General features: G+C 38.0%; 1 pseudogene; it reads left to right on the top strand.

Moving 5' to 3' along the window:
• Positions 1-12,168: 12,168 nt before the first annotated feature.
• Positions 12,169-12,287, top strand: LOC115226957 (annotated as a pseudogene).
• Positions 12,288-19,273: the final 6,986 nt, after the last annotated feature.

Here is a 19,273-nt window from a genome sequence, read left to right as displayed (position 1 = left end):
TTCTATGTTAGTTATAAATTGGTTGATCTACGTATTTACCCCTAGACTACGTTATGTAACGTGCCCGTCACTTTTAATACTACAAAAAGGGTTCTCGGCAAAATTTTGTTTCTGCTTTTCTTTGACTTCTTTCAGTCATTTGACTGTGGCCACGCTAGAGCACCACCTTTTAGTCGAGCAAATTGACCCCAGGACTTATTCTTTGTAAGCCTAGTACTTATTCTATCGGTCTTTTTTGCCGAACCGTTAAGTTACGGGGACGTAAACACACCAGCATGGGTTGTCAAGCGATGTTGAGGGGACAAACACAGACACATAAACATATACACACACATACATATACACATATATATGTACATATATACGACTGGCTTCTTTCAGTTTCCGTCTACCAAATCCACTCACAAGGCTTTGGTCGGCCCGAGGCTATAGTAGAAGGCACTTGCCCAAGGTGCCACGCAGTGGGACTGAACCCGGAACCATGTGGTTCGTAAGCAAGCTACTTACCACACAGCCACTCTTTCTAGCTGATTGAAGGACAACTTGATGGGCCCTATATTCAATAAGCAGTTTTAAAATGATTTAGGTGAAAATTGTGTAAAGAGTGTGTGCGTGTTTGTGTGCGTGTTTATGTGTGTGCATGTGTGTTTGTGTGCGTGTGTGTGTTTGTGTGAGTAATTATGAATTAAAAGCGGCAGTAGTGTCCTAAACATTATCGACCACACATCTTCAATGTATCTGTTTTGCTTGTTCGCCGATTCGCTGTGTGTAGCGCAGTGGGGACGACCCCCTCAAACAGCTGACATACAAACAAATAGTTTTTGCACTGTATATATAGTCATAGAGTGGCCATTCGTTTCACCGCCAGTTCGACTCAGGTTCGTGATGTTGATAAGCCACAAAAGTAGCAAAATGTAGGGATCCATCTCGCCTGAATGATATTAGGGGTTAGTTGCTTTTCCTGTCTATGACTTTCAGGTGTTTTAATAACCAGGTCTTTGAGGAAGTCATTCACACTGCGCTATTGCTCAACGTACCAGGGAACAAAAAAACACAAATATTGAGCGTGTGCAGTCGATAATGTTTACACACACACGTACATGTATATGCACAAATTTAGTTTGTGATTTTATTCGGCTTTAATAAAATAACATTTTACTCTGCCTTTAGTATTCGAGTACTATTTTTCCCCCCTTGTTATACACCTATGTGCTTATTTGTGTATATGTAATGTAGTATATATAATATATATATATATATATATATATATATCTATATATATTTCTTTACTACCCACAAGGGGCTAAACACAGAGGGGACAAACAAGGACAGACAAAGGGATTAAGTCGATTACATTGACCTCAGTGCGTAACTGGTACTTATTTAATCGACCCCGAAAGGATGATATTTGAGGTAGATCCAGCGGGTTTCTTCGAGTGTTTCCTAGCCTAGGAATAGTGTTGGCTTCACCACTTTGACCAAAGTGACAATCCATGCAGGGGAAACATTCCTCACCTGTTTCAAAGACGGCCGAGGTAATTTCCTCTGCTTGGAAGGTGATGGCCTCAGATTTTTGGGATGCAAAAGGCATTGTGTTTATTGACTATCTTCAAAAGGGTTGCACCATTAATGGAGAGTACTATGCTAACTTGCTGAGGAAGTTATAAAAGACTATCAAAATCAAACGCCCAAGAAAACTAACGAAAAGTATCTTGTCTCATCAGGACAATGCTGCAGCACACAAGTCCTTGGTTTCAATGGTTACTCTACGTAACTTGCTTTGAACCGGTTAATCACTCTCCCTAGTCACTTCATTTGGCCCCATCTATCATTTGTTCCCCATCATAAAAAATCACTTGACTGGGAACCAGGATTTCGGAAACATTTTTTCACGCTAAGAGATGCTGAAGCATGGAACAAACTGCCGGCATCAGTTGTTAGTTGTCGGAGCACTGCATCCTTCAAAACTTCCATGCTTCCTGAGATTCGCCAACACTACACCTGATTTTCTCCTCCTCCATACACACGCAAGCATGTATCTGACTCACACACTGTTCGCTTTCCAGACATTTGTACATTACTGCATATACTTTATACACACTCTTGACAAGTTGTGGTGCACCTGAGCACTGTAATATTATTATTAATATTATTATTATTATTATTATTATTATTATTATTATTATTATTGTTATTATTATTATTATTATTAATTATTATTATTTTTTTTTTTTTTTTAGCGTGCTTTCACTTCACTACCGAGCGCAGCTCTGTGTGCCTTGGGTATGTGCTGTGATTTGTTGTGATGCTCTGATGGTTATTGTATGGAAAGTGTTCTGCGTAGGATGTGTGCAGTGCCTAGTAGTGCATTTTCCTCTATGTTATATGTGTTTGTAAGTCCTGGTGTTTTTGTTATGTATTTGTCTGAATATTTTTTATCATGCCTAATGCACCTACTATGATAGGAATGTTCTGTTTTCAGGTTCCACATTCTAGTTTATCTCTATTTCCAGTCTTTGTATTTTTGAGAGTTTCTTCTCATTTCTTTTAGAGACACGTTGTCATCTGCCGGTATTGATACATCATTAGAAGCATTTTTTTTTCTTTCATGATCTCTGACAACTATATCTGGTCTGTTGGCCTTAATTTCTCTATCTGTGTGGTATCGGCATATCCCAGAGTATGGTTGCTTTCTCGTTTTCTGTGACCTTTTCTGGTGTGTGCCTATACCATCTTTTTTCTGTTGTTATTCCATATTATTATTATTATTATTATTATTATTATTATTATTATTATTATTATTTTATTATTATTATTATTATTATTATTATTATTATCAGTATTATTATATCGCAGTGACGATGATGTCATAACTGCTGTTGATGACACAGTTCTATATTTAAGAGATGAGGAATTATGTACATTATTTACATTATTTACATCCGACGGATATTTGTCCTCATCTTGTTTGTTGTTAACACAAGACACCTGAAGAAGGCTGGAAGGTATATCAGCCGAAATGTTGTGTTAACAACAAACAAGATGAGAAATATCCGTCGCCTGTAAATAATGTTAATAATGCTGTTAATGACTTTTTTAACCAACAGGGTGAAAACTTTTGATTAAATTCCATGAAAGTATCTTGGTCAGACTATGAACTTTTCAGCTGACTTTCCGATATTTGTGTGTATGTGTGTGTGTGTGTGGTGTGTGTGTGCGTGCGTGTGTGTGTGTGTGTGCGTGCGTGCGTGCGTGTGTGTGGTGTGTGTGTGTGTGTGTACATATTCGTACGTGTGTTTGTGTTTTTGTTCTCTGTGTCAGTGTTTGTCTCCAGCACCTCTTGAAATCGCTGTTGGTGTGTTTACTCACCGATAGAATAAGTACCAGATTTAAAAATATACTGGGGTCGATTCTTTCGATTAAAAATTCTACAACGTGGTGCCCCAGCATAGCCGCAGTCTAATGACTGAAGCAATCAAAAGTTTAAAGAAAAGGTGCAAGAGTTTTATGTACATAAAATAAATGCTTCCTTCTCGAGCCATACCAGGATCATTTGGGCTGGTTTCCCGGTTTCAATGGCGTATATATTGCCCACCTGGACAAGACGGGACGCTGGTCCGCTTCAGGCTTACTCATTTTTGCCAGATGAGTGGACTGGAGTAACGTGAAATGAAGTGTTCCGCTCAAAGACACAACGCGTCACCTGGTCCAGGAATCGAAATCACAATCTTTCGATCATGAATTCAACGTCCCTAACCACCAAGCCACGATATATATATATATATATATATATATATATAATGTGTGTGTTGTGTGTGTGTGTGTGTGTGTGTGTGTGTGTGTGTGTGTGTAAATATATGTGTATTTTTTCAATGTGTACAAATAACAATGTGTACAAATAAATAGTTACCAGGGTAGCGAAAATTCACGTAAGTGTCAAGGATATTACAGCCTAGTTATAAAGGTTAAGTGAAATGTCTTTGTATGACATAGATAAATTAAGAAACGGAGTCAAACGCAGGTGTTATTCAAAGATTTGAATAACACCTGTTTGACTCCATTTCTTCATTTATCTCTATCTATCTATCTATCTATCTATCTATCTATCTATCTATCTATCTGTCTGTCTGTCTGTCAGTCTGTCTGTCTGTCTGTCTGCCTGCCTGCCTGCCTGCCTGCCTGCCTGCCTGCCAGCCTGCCTGCCTGCCTACCTACCTACCTACCTATCTATCTACCTACCTATCTATCTATCTATCTATCTATCTATCTATCTATCTATCTATCTATCTATCTATCTATCTATGCGACTAGGCACCTGGAGAAGCAAGCCCATGCCGTCCACCAGCGCCTCCGTCGTGGGACGGCCCGGTTGAGTTGCTCGGGGTCTGGTTTGGTCCGGACCTCCAAGTGGAGAAGAACTGGAACGAGATAACGAGTAGGGTGGTCACTCTCGCCCGGCAATGGGCCGAGAGGAAACTGTCCCTAAAAGGTCGAGCGGAGGTGGCGAACACGTACATCGCGTCCGTCATCTACTACCGCGCCTGACCGTCGTACCTTGTCCCGACCCTACCATCACCAACTACAACGCATCCTCTTTCGCTTCTTGTGGAAAGGATGCGTCCCGATGGTCAGGCGATCCATTTGCTGTCAACACCTGTTAAAGGGGGGCTGGGCATGCCGTGGTTGATGATGCGCAGACACGCGCCTGAGACTGCGACATCTCTGGCTCTATGTAGACGACGGTGAACAGGTGTGGTCGCCGTTTGTGAGGCACGCTTTCCCGCAGCTCGTCTCCATGACCGAACTGCAGTCGTGGATCAAAAAGAGCCGAGGAAGGGCGAATGGCACCGCGAGTGTCGCGTTGCTCTCAAGCAACTCTGCCGTCCTGGGTCGACCTTAAGTGACTTCAACACACCAAAGCATTCTATAGGGGTTTAGTGGAGGGAGGTACGACGACGACTCTCGTGGCGAACCTGGACGTCGACGAGGAGTACCTGACCCGCCTGTTCGGGACGACTTTCGGGCCAGGGCCCATGGACAACTTCCAGAGATCCCTGGCCTGGCAGTGCTACCGAGAAGCGCTAACCCGTTCGGGATAAGCTCTACAGACACGGCTCGAGAAACACGGGGCCGACCTGCCCGAGATGCTGTCAGAGCGACGAAACCGTTCTGCACGCACTCGTTCAGTGTCCAACAATTTCCGACCTGTGGGCTTATGTCGAACAACCTGCTGTCACGTGTGGGACGAGTCGGTTTATCAGCTGAGTCTATCGTCAATATTGTCACGCCTCCTCCTTCAAACGGGAAGGAAGAGCTATTTTCATCATCCTTGTGGCTATGGCGAAAGAATGTATCTGGTGGACGCGTCTGAAAGGATTGGAGACAAACACTTTCCTCTCTGGTCAATCTCTCATCAACTTCTTCAAGTACCACTTGAAAAGGAAAGTGAGAGTAGAGAGGCAAGTTTTGTCTAGCGAATGTTTTAAAAAAGATGGGTGAATGTAGCAAGAATGGCACGTATGAATGACGAAGCCACCTTGAGCATAGTCCTATGAACCCAGAAATCGAAAACAGAGAGTTGCTTATTTGCAAAAAAAAAAAAAAAAAAAAAAAAAAAAAATATAAAATGTGACTTCATTGACCGAGGTTACCGTGGTCTTTCCGCAGGCTTTTCTTTCCACGGGTAAACCTCACCTGTCCTCCCCTTTACACTTCATATTGACATTTCTGTGATAACGATCCCTATTGATCATTTTTTTTACGATCCCTTTTGATCGAACCTCCCCTTCCTTTTTTTTTTTTTTTTTTTTTTTAATACCTTCAAAAGAAAAGCTCTACCTTGTAATTGTTCTATCTGTGTGCAGCCCTGTGTGGCTAATAAAGAAACATATCTATCTATCTATCTATCTATATATGGCCCAGTGGTTCGGGCAGCGGACTCGCAGTCGTAGGATCGCGGTTTCGATTCCCAGACCGGACGTTGTGAGTGTTTATTGAGCGAAAACACCTAAAGCTCCACGAAGCTCCGGCAGGGGGTATTGGCGATCCCTGCTGTACTCTTTCGCCACAACTTTCTCTCACCCTTTCTTCTGTTGGCCTTCTCGCTTAGCCAGCGGGGTGGCGTCATTTGAAGGCTAAAACAATGCGAAGCACATTGTGACCAGCGATGTGTAGCAACATCTGATAGCCTGGTCGGTAACGTGATAACGTGATATATATATTATATTAGCCCCTTGTGGGTAGTAAGAAATATATATATATATATATATATATATATATATATATAATATATATATATATATATATATACATGTGAAACAGGTGGAAAAAAGAGTACTCAAATACCAGTGGTAGAGTAATATGCTTTATTTTAAGAGCAGCAAAAATTCAACAAAATCTGTTACTCTGAGTTTCTCGTGCCGTTCATCAGACAGTTTTTTCTACTAGCAAAAACTGTCTGATGAACGGCAACGAGAAACTCAGAGTAACAGATTTTGTTGAATTTTCTGCTGCTTAAATAAAGAATATATATATATAATATATATATATACATGCAATATTAGATATGTACATATATACACAAGGGTACTACATGAGTACCTATATCGCTAATGATAGAAGTCAAAAAATACTTCTGTACCACGGAATAGTCACAAATCTATTACAGACAGGGTAGGAAAAAATATCAGTGAACAATAATAATGTCTTACCTCAAATGGGTCAGAACAAGTAAATGCTGGTCAACTCGGGGTTCTTTTCCTTTTGAACGGCACATGTCAACACAATTTCTAATTAACTAAACACTTTAAAACTTCGTATACTGGTAGAATGTGTGAAAATAAAACATCTTTTTCTCTTGACTTTCTTGAGAAAATTGTAATTTTGTTTGTTTAACGTAGTTAAATTCTTCGAATTTTAACCAATGAATCGCCTCTAATTGAGCTAAAATCATTTGCTGCGTCTAAAACTGAGACAATACCCCCACCCTCACCCTAAATTTTTGTCTTTCGTTTTTTTTTTCTTAATCGTTAAACTAATTTAAGGATAACAATTAAGAAAAAAAAACGAAAGCAATGGAAAATAATTTAAACAATTAACAAACAAAATAATTCTATAATTTTATACACACGCTTTCCGTATACGTACGGAAAGCGTGTGTATAAAATTATAGAATTATTTTTCCGTATACGTACAGAAACGTGTGTATAAAATTATAGAATTATTTTGTTTGTTAATTGTTTAAATTATTTTCCATTGCTTTCGTTTTAGCCTTTCGTTTTTTTACACGCGTAACAATTAAATTAATTTATCAATTAAGAAAAAAAAAATTAGGGTTAGGGTTAGGATGAGGGTGAGGGTGAGGTTTAGGGTTAGTGACATGATGTTGTCTCTGTTTTAGACGCAGCAAATGATTTTAGCTCACTAGAGGCGATTCATTGGTTAAAAGATGACTATAACCACAATTTTCACTGACACAAAAACATACACACGCACACACACAAAACACACACACACACACACACACACACACACACACACACACACACACACACACACATATATATATATATATATATATACATATACATATATACGACAGGCTTCTTTCAGTTTCCGTCTACCAAATCCACTGACAAGGCTTTGGTCGGTCCGAGGCTATAGTAGAAGACACTTGCTCAAGGTGCCACGCAGTGGGACTGAACCCGGAACCATGTTGTTGGGAAGCAAGCTTCGTACCACAGAGCCACGCCTGCACATATATATAATATATATCTTTCACAACTATGCATATACCTATACATATGCATACATACATGCTTTTCAAAATGTGACCGCGTGTGTACCGTTGGTGATTTTTTTCCCTCTGTCTTCCCTTCTCTGGATCTTTCCTTCTCCTATGTTTCCGACGAAGAGCTCCGCTCGAAACGTTAAACCCTCCTTCTTTTCTTCTTTCCTGAGCGTCCAATAATACTTTATTTGTTCCACGTCCTCGCGTTGTTGTTTTTTTGTGCTTTCCTGTTTGGATTAACTTAACATACATACATACATACATGCACACATACATACATACATACATACATACTACATACATACATACATACATACATACATACATACATAATATATATATATATATATCTATATATATATATATATATACATATATATATATATATATACATATATATATATATATATATATATATATATACTATATATACATATATATATATATATATATACATATTATATATATATATATATACATATATATATATATATATATATATATATACATATATATATATATATTATATATATATATATATATATATATATATATACATATATAATATATCTATTATATATATAATATATATATATATATATATATATACATATATATATATATATATATATAATATATGTATATATACATATAGATATATATATGTATATATATGAATATATATAATATTATGTATATAGAATATATTCTATATATATATATATATATATATTCTATACTATATATATATATATATATATATATATATATATATATATATATATATATATATATAATATAGATATGTAGTTGTAGTTGAAGGGGTAAAATCAAGCCCAGCCAAAGTCAGTAGTGGCGTTCCGCAAGGCACTGTGCTGGGCCCACTTCTTTCATCATTTACATTAATGACATTAATGACATCATCAAGCACAGCAACATAAAAATCTTTGCAGATGAACTCCAAGCTACAGAAGGTCATAAATGAGGCGAGTGACCGGACATGCCTTCAGTCAGATCTACTGGCTGTTATCCAATGGGCAGAAAAAACAATATGCTGCTGAACGAGGATAAATTTGAGTATCCACTTTGGAAAAGAGGATGCCCTGAAACTCCCATACTCCCTTCCTTCAGGTGAAACTCTCGCGGCGTCCAACAACATCAGACTTGGGAGTAATTGTGGACAACAACGTAAGCTGGGCCACTCATATAAACACCAAAGTTGACATGGCCCGCAGAATGTGTCCGGATTCTCAGAACTTCCAGTCGAGAGATATCCACACCATTTCCTTCTCTCTCCACTTTTGCCGACCCCACCTTGAATACTGTTGTCCACTGTGTCTCCCCACACAATACAAGGTATCAAAAAAGTCGAAGCACCTCAAAGGGCAATCACAAAAAAGATAGATGGCATGACAGGCCTCGACTTTGGGGGTCGACTAGAAAAGCTAAAACTCTATTCTCTCCAACGTCGTCGTGAGCGCTACATCATCTGCATGATGTGGAAAATATTCCATCAGCATTGCCCAAATGATGTTGGCATCACCTTTAGGTACAATCCAAGGCTTGGGCCCCGTGCCATCCGCCCAAAACAAAAATCGCACTCTCATCTCATAACAACAATACGGCACAATTATTTCACCTCAATTGGCCCGCTCTCTTTAACATTACACCAAAACCATTAAAACAGAAACTGACCCTATAGGGTTCAAGAAGTCTTTGGACAGATTCCTTCAAGAAATCCCGGATAAACCCCCACACCCGGATATGTCTCTGTAAACAATAACTCTCTACTTGAGTGGGCCATAGTGCCCAAATTCTGACTTGAAAGACTTCACCAGGTGGTGCTATTAAGTTAGACATGGCCTGGGCCAATAATGGCCGAAACCTATCAAAGTATCAAAGTATCAAAGTATACATATACATATATAAGAATGTACACAGACTTGAATTGAATGTCACTTTTCCAGCAATCATTTTGATGTGGACACTTTTAGATAACAATAAGAGTTATTATAGCAAGCTGGTTTTATCTCGCACGTACACACACACACACACACACACACAGATGTTCAAAATTTCCCAAACATTGTTATATTCACAAAGAAACAAAAGAATATAAAACGAGGATTTTTTAGCATCTTTCGCGTCAATATGGAGAGGTTATAAGGTATGACGTATGCTAACCGATAAGATGCAGAAGTCGTTGCTACCGCTTATGTTGCTGCTAATATTGTTTATGTTGTTGCTTTCTGCCCAGATAAGTAGGAGTATGATCAAAGGTGTTTCAGCCATTATTCTCCTTCTGTCGAGTATTGCGTATCTAGACCTGCATTATCTATTGCGTACCTCCCCACCGCCAATGTTTGAAGCCTATGGAATGTAATTTGAGTGCGATTTGGCATTTATTTATAGCAAGGTCGAGCGATGACATGCATAAAGGCTGGCGAATATTTTTAATACTAAGGCCTAATTGCTAGTACGTAAGAACCAGTTCAGTGCATCTGTACGGAAAAAAAAAGTATTGGATTTTTAATTATGCAAACTCATAGGTATATAAGATATGTGAGGCGACGAGCTGGCAGAATCGTTAGCACGCCGGGCGAAATACTCAGCGGGATTTCGTCTGCCGTTACGTTCTGAGTTCAAATTCTGCCGAGATCGACTTTGCTTTTCATCCTTTCGGAGTCGATAAATTAAGTACCAGTTACGCACTGGGGTCGATGTAATCGACTTAATACCTATGTCTGTCCTTGTTTGTCCTCTCTGTGTTTAGCCCCTTGTGGGTAGTAAAGAAATAGGTATTTCGCCTGCTGTTACGTTCTGAGTTCAAATTCCGCCGAGGTCGACTTTGCCTGTCATCCTTTCGGGGTCTATTAAATAAGCACCAGGTACGCACTGGAGTAGATCTTATCAACTTAATCCGTTTGTCTTTCCTTGTTTGTCCTCTCTGTGTTTGGCCCCTTGTGGGTAGTAAAGAAATAGGTATTTCGTCTGCCGTTACGTTCTGAGTTCAAATTCTGCCGAGATCGACCTTGCCTTTCATCCTTTCGGGGTCGATTAAATAAGTACCAGCTACGCACTGGGGTAGATCTAATCAACTTAATCCGTTTGTCTTTCCTTGTTTGTCCTCTCTGTGTTTGGCCCCTTGTGGGCAGTAAAGAAATAGGTATTTCGCCTGCTGTTACGTTCTGAGTTCAAATTCCGCCGAGGTCGACTTTGCCTGTCATCTTTTCGGGGTCGATGTAATCGACTTAATCCGTTTATCTGTCCTTGTTTGTCCTCTCTCTGTTTAGCTCCTTGTAGGTAGTAAAGAAATAGGTATTTCGTCTACTGTTACGTTCTGAGTTCAAATTACGCCGAGGTCGACTTTGCTTTTCATCCTTTCGGGGTCTATTAAATAAGCACCAGGTACGCACTGGAGTAGATCTTATCAACTTAATCCGTTTGTCTTTCCTTGTTTGTCCTCTCTGTGTTTGGCCCCTTGTGGGCAGTAAAGAAATAGGTATTTCGCCTGCTGTTACGTTCTGAGTTCAAATTCCGCCGAGGTCGACTTTGCCTGTCATCTTTTCGGGGTCGATGTAATCGACTTAATCCGTTTATCTGTCCTTGTTTGTCCTCTCTCTGTTTGGCCCCTTGTAGGTAGTAAAGAAATAGGTATTTCGTCTACTGTTACGTTCTGAGTTCAAATTACGCCGAGGTCGACTTTGCTTTTCATCCTTTCGGGTCTATATAAATAAGCACCAGGTACGCACTGGAGTAGATCTTATCAACTTAATCCGTTTGTCTTTCCTTGTTTGTCCTCTCTGGGTTGGCCCCTTGTGGGCAGTAAAGAAATAGGTATTCGCCTGCTGTTACGTTCTGAGTTCAAATTCCGCCGAGGTCGACTTTGCCTGTCATCTTTTCGGGGTCGATGTAATCGACTTAATCCGTTTATCTGTCCTTGTTTGTCCTCTCTCTGTTTGGCCCCTTGTAGGTAGTAAAGAAATAGGTATTTCGTCTACTGTTACGTTCTGAGTTCAAATTACGCCGAGGTCGACTTTGCTTTTCATCCTTTCGGGGTCTATTAAATAAGCACCAGGTACGCACTGGAGTAGATCTTATCAACTTAATCCGTTTGTCTTTCCTTGTTTGTCCTCTCTGTGTTTGGCCCCTTGTGGGCAGTAAAGAAATAGGTATATATCATATATTGCTGTTATACTGATTTTCTCAGTACTGGTTTCAAATCCGACTGCAGTCAAAAGGTGCCGAATTTTTATGAAATATGTATAATTAAAGTCAGTGTTAAAGAGATCACTCTGGCATTACACATTCAACGATGAAAGTTAAGTATTGAGAATTAGAGAATTCTACTGTGTCCCCACGTAACTCAGCAGAAATGGACTTAGGGCCATATCACGTTGAAAGCAACGGTTCTCGTCCGATCACCGAAGTTAAGCAACGTCGGGTTTAGTTAGTACTTAGACGAGTGACCGCTTGGGAAACCTAGGTGATGTAAGCGTCACACATTTTTAATGGCGATGCTCCAGCACGGCCACAGCTCGTGAGCTGAAAGTAGATGAAATAAAATAAAAAGTGAAATAATATACCTCATGATATATAATAATATATACCTATATATAATAATATACCTATGTCTATCATTATTAATATTGTCTAGCGCTCTAGAGAGAGAGAGAGTGAGAGAGAGAAAGTCAATTGCCTACTTCACCAAATTCAGTACTGATGCCTTATAGATACAATAAGTTGTTGATGGTGATGGAGGATTCCAAAGAAGATAAGAGTTGTAGGTATTCTTCTCATTCGTATCTCTGCTTTGCGTCAAAACATTGCCGTATTATATACATAATATTGGAATTTAGCGTTGGGATTCAAAATTTAGTAGCTTAAGCTTTGCAGTAAAAGCTTTTACGCGCCCATAAAGAGGAAGTAGAAATATCTGTTAAATTGTAGCTAATGGAAACAGTCGCCATATTATATTAGCTTTAAATTTTGGCACCAAGACCCGAAAGTTCAGGGTCGGGCTACATCGATTATATCGACCCCATTTCTCTCAACTGGTCCTTATTTTATCAACCCCGAAAGTATGAAAAGCAATGTCGACCTCGGCGGAATTTTAACTCAGAACGTAAAGACTAAAGAAATAGGTATTTTGTCTGTCGTTACGTTCTGAGTTCAAATTCCGCCGAGGTCGACTTTGCCTTTCATCCTTTCGGGGTCGATTAAATAAGTACCAGTTACTCACTGGGGTCGATATAATCGACTTAATCCGTCTGTCTGTCCTTGTTTTTCCCCCCTGTGTGTAGCCCCATGTGGGCAGTAAAGAAATAACAAACATATAGACACACATACATATATACGATGGGCTTCTTTCAGATTACCGTCTACCAAATCCACTCACAAGTCTTTGGTCGGCCCTAGGCTATAGTAGAAGACACTTGCCCAAGGTACCACACAGTGGGACTGAACCCGGAACCATGTGGTTGATAATGAAGCTACGGAGACGAGAAACAGGAAGAAAGAGTGAGAGAAAGTTGGAGCGAAAGAGTACAACAGGGGTCGCCACCACCACCTGCGGGAGCCTCGTGGAGCTTTAGGTGTTTTCGCACAATAAACACGCACAACGCCCAGTCTCGCGATCGTCCGACCGCGAGTCCGCTGCCCTAACCATTGGGCCATTGCGCCTCCACTGTTGTTGTTGCTATTGTGGTTATTGCTGTTTACTGATAAAGGCCATGTTTCACAGGGCTATGCTTAGAATTTATTCCTTTCAGAATTGCTTTATTTGAAAAGAAAAAAAATTGTTTTTCGTTTTCCTTTTTTATCAACAAAAGACTTCAGAATACTCAATCTCCTAACATATTAATCTGTAATAGAAAAGAAGATTCGTCTTTAGACTTTTTTTTTGTGTATTGTACCCATATTTTTTTTTGTAAGCATTCATTTCGCTTCATTTATTAGTAGTTCAATATGACTAGCTATACTGTAGCGAGAAAAAAATTTTCCCACAAATTTTGTTGCAATAAAAATTACCCACCCAAAATTTTTGAAATTTTTGAAAACACAAAAGCTGATTTAAAATTTATAAATAGATAAACTAGAAAACATGGCAATTAAACAAACAGCTACAGAGAGATTCACAAGTTGACAAAATGAAAGCGAAAATTTAAATATCAGTAAAAAAAAACACAAACAAGAAGAGAAAGGCATGTTTTTCGTATTGTAGGTTAAAAGGTTCAAGGCATTGGTCAACCTCAAATATAGGGGTAATCATTAAAGGGATATCTCGCAAGCAATTGGGCCTTCTTACTTGAAACATCTATCAGAGAAAAGGTTAGAAAGAAGGTGACATGATTTTTGTCAACTTTCTTCTGGATAAAAGGAATTTTGGATCTTTTCGGTTTGAACGGCAGTTTTTTTAAATAATTTCCACGTAACTAAACACTTTTAAACTTCGTATACTGGTAGAATGTGTTTATAAAACATCTTTTTCTCTTGGCTTTATTGAGAAGCTTCTATAGTTTGTAGGATACTTGTTTTTTCTTCAATTTCTGCAATTTCAACCAATCAATGACGTCTATTGAGGTGAAAACATTCTGTGCCGTGTGAATATGTCCCTCATTTAAGAAACAGATTGGGTTTATTTACATTTCTGAAGAAAAAAAACATACCCTTCCCCCTCACCCCTAACCCTAACCCTAACTAACCCTAGCCCTAAAACAGATTGAAATGCAATAGATCGATACTAGGGTCATAATTATGGGTGACAATTTCATATGACACCGCTAGAAAAAACTGCCGTTCAAACCGAAAAGATCCGTTTTTTTTATGCTATTGAAAGAGGTGTTGGAGAAAACCCTGGCGGACGTATGTCACGATCTGTATTCTATCGACTTACAAGGACATATGATAAGGTGTCTCAGGTTTTTAACTCTTAAACGGCAGACATCATCAGTTAATTTTTCAAAAAATTCTATCTGGGTATGGCCATCATGAATTGACGCCCGAGCATCTACTTTGTCAAATGTTCCTGGGCGTAAGTAGCCCTTAACGGCGGAGGAAAAGAATATTCGACTATTTTTTAAAGGCCGCGAGCTGGCAGAAACGTTAGCAGGCCGGGCGAAATGCTTAGCGGTATTTCGTCTGCCGTTACGTTCTGAGTTCAAATTCCGCTAAAGTTGACTTTGCCTTTCATCCTTTCGGTGTCGATTAAATAACTACAAGTTACGCACTGAGGTCGATATAATCGACTTAATCCGTTTGTCTGTCCTTGTTTGTCCCCTCTGTATTTAGCCCCTTGTGGGTAGTAAAGAAATAGGTATTTCGGCTGTCTTACGTTCTGAGTTCAAAATCCGCCGAGGTCGACTTTGCCTTTCATCCTTTCGGGGCAGATTAAATAAGTACAAGTTACGCAGTGGTGTCGATATAATCGACTTAATCCGTTTGTCTGTCCTTGTTTGTCCCCTCTGTGTTTAGCCCCTTGTGAATAGTAATGAAATAAGTATTTCGTTTGCCGCCTCGTTCTGAGTTCAAATTCGGCTGAGGTCAACTTTGCCTTTCATCCTTTCGGGGTTGATACACTAAGTACCAATTGTGTACAGGGGTAGATCTAATCGACTGGCCCCGCTTCCCAAAAGAATATTTTTAGCAGGTGAGCTGGCTGAATCGTTAGTACACCGCACAAAATGCTTAACAGCTTTACCTTCGGAATTCAAATTCCGCTGAGGTCAATTTCATCGTTTTAGGGGTCGATAAAATAAATATCAGTTGAGCACAGGGGTTGATATAATAGATTAAATAAGTACTAGTTACGCACTGGGGTCGATGTAATCGACTTATTCCTTTTGTCTGTCCTTCTATGTTTAGCCCCTGTGGGCAATAAAGAAATAAATATCATCTCTTAACAACAGATCCCATAAAAAACACAACCAAAATTCCACTAATTATTACAGTTTTGATGCAGATTTTGTGAATAAATAATTAAACTGTTCCCATTAATATCGATTCCAGTAATTTAAAATCTAGGCAGCGTGGCCTATATTTATAGTAAAGATTGTTTACCAACATAACATGGCAGTCCTGTTTAGGACTAATATTGCTGTAATTTAGCCCCAGGAGACATCGTCTCCAGCTGGCTATACGACACGATCTCTGTCCTTATATTTTCGAACAAGGGAATCTAGCACCCCCAATCAGCTCAAAACAATATCTGTGTATCGCGATTTCTGGGTTATTTATCTTCATCAGCACAGAATAATTGCTCGGCTAGAGGAGACGCTGTCAAATTCCCGTGTCGTATAGCCAACCGGAGACGATATCTCCTGGGGCTAAATTACAGCAACACTCGTCCTAAACTAGGACTGCCATGTTACGTTGGCAAACAATCCTTACTACAAAGCACTGTTGCTGAATATCTCACGTTGTGAGATTTTAAAATAGTAATTTCCAAAGGCATATGTTTAATACAAAAAGAAAAAGGAAAAAAAAAAGCCATACTGCATGAAAACCGAAAATGCAACGAAACTGCTTTTACACACACAGGGACAGAATAGGACTAATTTTCGCTAACTGCATATGGAGAGGAAATGTTTATTTTGTTTTTCATCTGCTAACTTTTTGATGAATCATGCTTAATATTTATAGTAAACTACTTGAAGGAACGGCTGCTGTACATTACATTTTACAAGTCTTCATTTGCATTACACTGTTCCATTGCAATGCATTTCCCTGCAAAGTCATATTACACCGAATAAATAAAGAAAAACAAATAGATTTTATATCACCTCTCTCTTTCTCTCTCTCCCTCTCTCTCTCTCCTCTCTCTCTCTTTCCCATTTATATTTCTAAGGATATGTTTGTGTGCATGTGTATGTATGTGTGTGTGTGTGTGTGTGTTTGTGTGTGTGTGTGTGTTGAATAAAATGAGACAGCAAAGCCAAGGCAGTGTGAAATTTCTAGGAGATTTATAAAGAGGGAGGTAGCCTTACAGCTGTTTCAAGGATATAAAAGATATCCCATTATCAGAGACGATATGAGAGAGTTAAATAGAAGAAAATAGTAGAGCTCGATATAAGAAGTTATTTTGGAAAGGGAGAGATATAGGAAGTATAAAGGCAGATATGGGAATATAATAAAAATACAAGATGGATATTATAGTTGCAGTTCCATTATACAAGGAATGTGCTATGTAGAATGGGTAAAGAAGCTTCTTGTCTGTGGTATGTAAATTCCAATAGGAGATAATATTTTGTTATTATAAACGGATAGTGTGTAGATATTAATTCCACCTGCTGTTTATTCAAAGGGATCTTGTAGTGTAAATGAAATTTTTAGAATATAGTGGTGGGGGAAGTATATAGAGAGAAGAGAAGAGATAAGTATGTTAGAAGGAAGGAAAATTGCATTGGTCAAAAGGATTGGGGAGGAAAGAAGAAAGAAGAAAGAAAGAAAGAAAGAAGAGAAAATGAAAAAAGGAGTGTTAGACGGTGGTCAAGATATTGTGAGGGGGTGGGGAAGGGAGAGCTGTCCGTAGATAAAAGGAATAGGAGGAGGGATAACAGGAAGAGATAAGAATATCAGGAAGGAAGATGTGTGAGAAGTGGAAGGTAGAGTGATACGTTTGAAAGGCACTAAAATGGAGAGATAGATAAAGAATGTATTACGGATGGTGGTGGTGGTGGGAAAGATACTAAAATGAGTAGTAAAACTCAAAGAGGAGGGAGAGAATAAGAAAATACAATAGTCAAGTTTCTAGAAATAGACGTAGGCATTTATTGTACCAGCTAAAGTGATAGTGGAGAGCTAAAGTGATAGGGAAGGAAAGACAAGTATATATATATATATATAATAATAAATATTAGGGAATGAATCCAAAATTACAGGGAAAAAATCAGATTTAGGGTTAAATCCAATTTTATAGTAAAATATTATATAATATAATTCGAGACAAAACCACTATTTTAAAACCAAACAAGGAAAGACTTAATCAATACATAAAATTTTAATATAAATTAAATAAACCGCCACTACAAATGTTTCATGTCTGCTACCGACAATCTTCAGGTGGATTTTCGATCTAAAAATATAATTTAAAATAATTTAAAATAATAAAATAATAAAATTATCAATGAAAGAATATAAAAATCTATATATAATCTATATATAATTTAATTTATATTAAAATTTTATGTATTGATTAAGTCTTTCCTTGTTTGGTTTTAAAATAGTGGTTTTGTCTCGAATTATATTATATATATATATATATATAATATATATATATATATATATACATATATATATATACGCACATGCGCTCGCATAGATATATAAATGTGCACAGTTTACTTTTATATAGGCCCGTATACTCGCATATATACACATACATGTGTACCTAACACATATGCACACATGTACATACGTATATATATATATGTTAATTTAAAAATTAAAATTAAATATTTAAAAATTTTTGAAATTGGAAAATCAAGTAAAGTTGTTGGGGTTCACATATAAAGTTGTTGGAGTTCACAAATTCGGTATTTGTACAGTGTTCTTTATGTTGTTTGTTTTATTTTCCATTTGTGTCTTTCGTTGTTCGAAAGAATAGTTCATGTTCCATGTACTCGTGCTCCGTATGTTTTGTTGTGCACGTTTCGTGACGTCCTGTGCCCACATATGCATATATATATATATATATATATATATATATATATATATATATATATATTATATATATATATATATATATATATATATATATATATACGTATAAATGTAAGTTTGTACACATACGTATATATTGCATTAAAAATTGCCACAAAAACATGTCATTTTATGCTTTACAAAACAGACACGTTTTGTCAAATTACACCCTGGATTGTATAACTGCTTGCTGAAATATTATATAATCTTGTTAAAATCACGTCTCCAGTGATCCGCAAAGTTACAATGATTTGTATAAAATGCTCACCGAAAGTTTTAGTTTTCTAAATTATCATCAACATTATGAGTGTCAATGCAGTAGGATTTGTTAAGCAGTTTGTTAATGCAATTTATTACGTGCCTAGTATTCCGCGCTGCAACCTATCCCGGAGTTCGTTGTTTCGCTCTTATATCACTTTAATATTTATTTCTTTATTGCTCACAGTGGGCTAAACGTAGAAGGGAGTAACAAAGACAGAAAAAGGGATTAAGTCGAACACATCGATCCCAGTGCGTAACGGGTACTTATCTAATCGCCCCCGAAAGGATGGAAGGCAAAGTCAACCCCGGCGGATTTTACTTTAATATTAAAGTGTATATATATATTATATTATATATATATATATATATATATATATTTATGCATTCATACATACATTCATATATTGGGACATCACCAACGGTGCAAATAAATGAAATATGTAAACAAACGAGGGAAAAATGACTGAAATACGAAACAATGAAAGAAATGGCAGACAGGACAAGTTAACACAGAGAAGGGACCCT

This window comes from Octopus sinensis, unplaced genomic scaffold (genome assembly GCF_006345805.1).
Source record: "Octopus sinensis unplaced genomic scaffold, ASM634580v1 Contig00706, whole genome shotgun sequence".
Taxonomy (NCBI): domain Eukaryota; kingdom Metazoa; phylum Mollusca; class Cephalopoda; order Octopoda; family Octopodidae; genus Octopus; species Octopus sinensis.
This window is presented reverse-complemented; position numbering and strand designations above follow the sequence as displayed.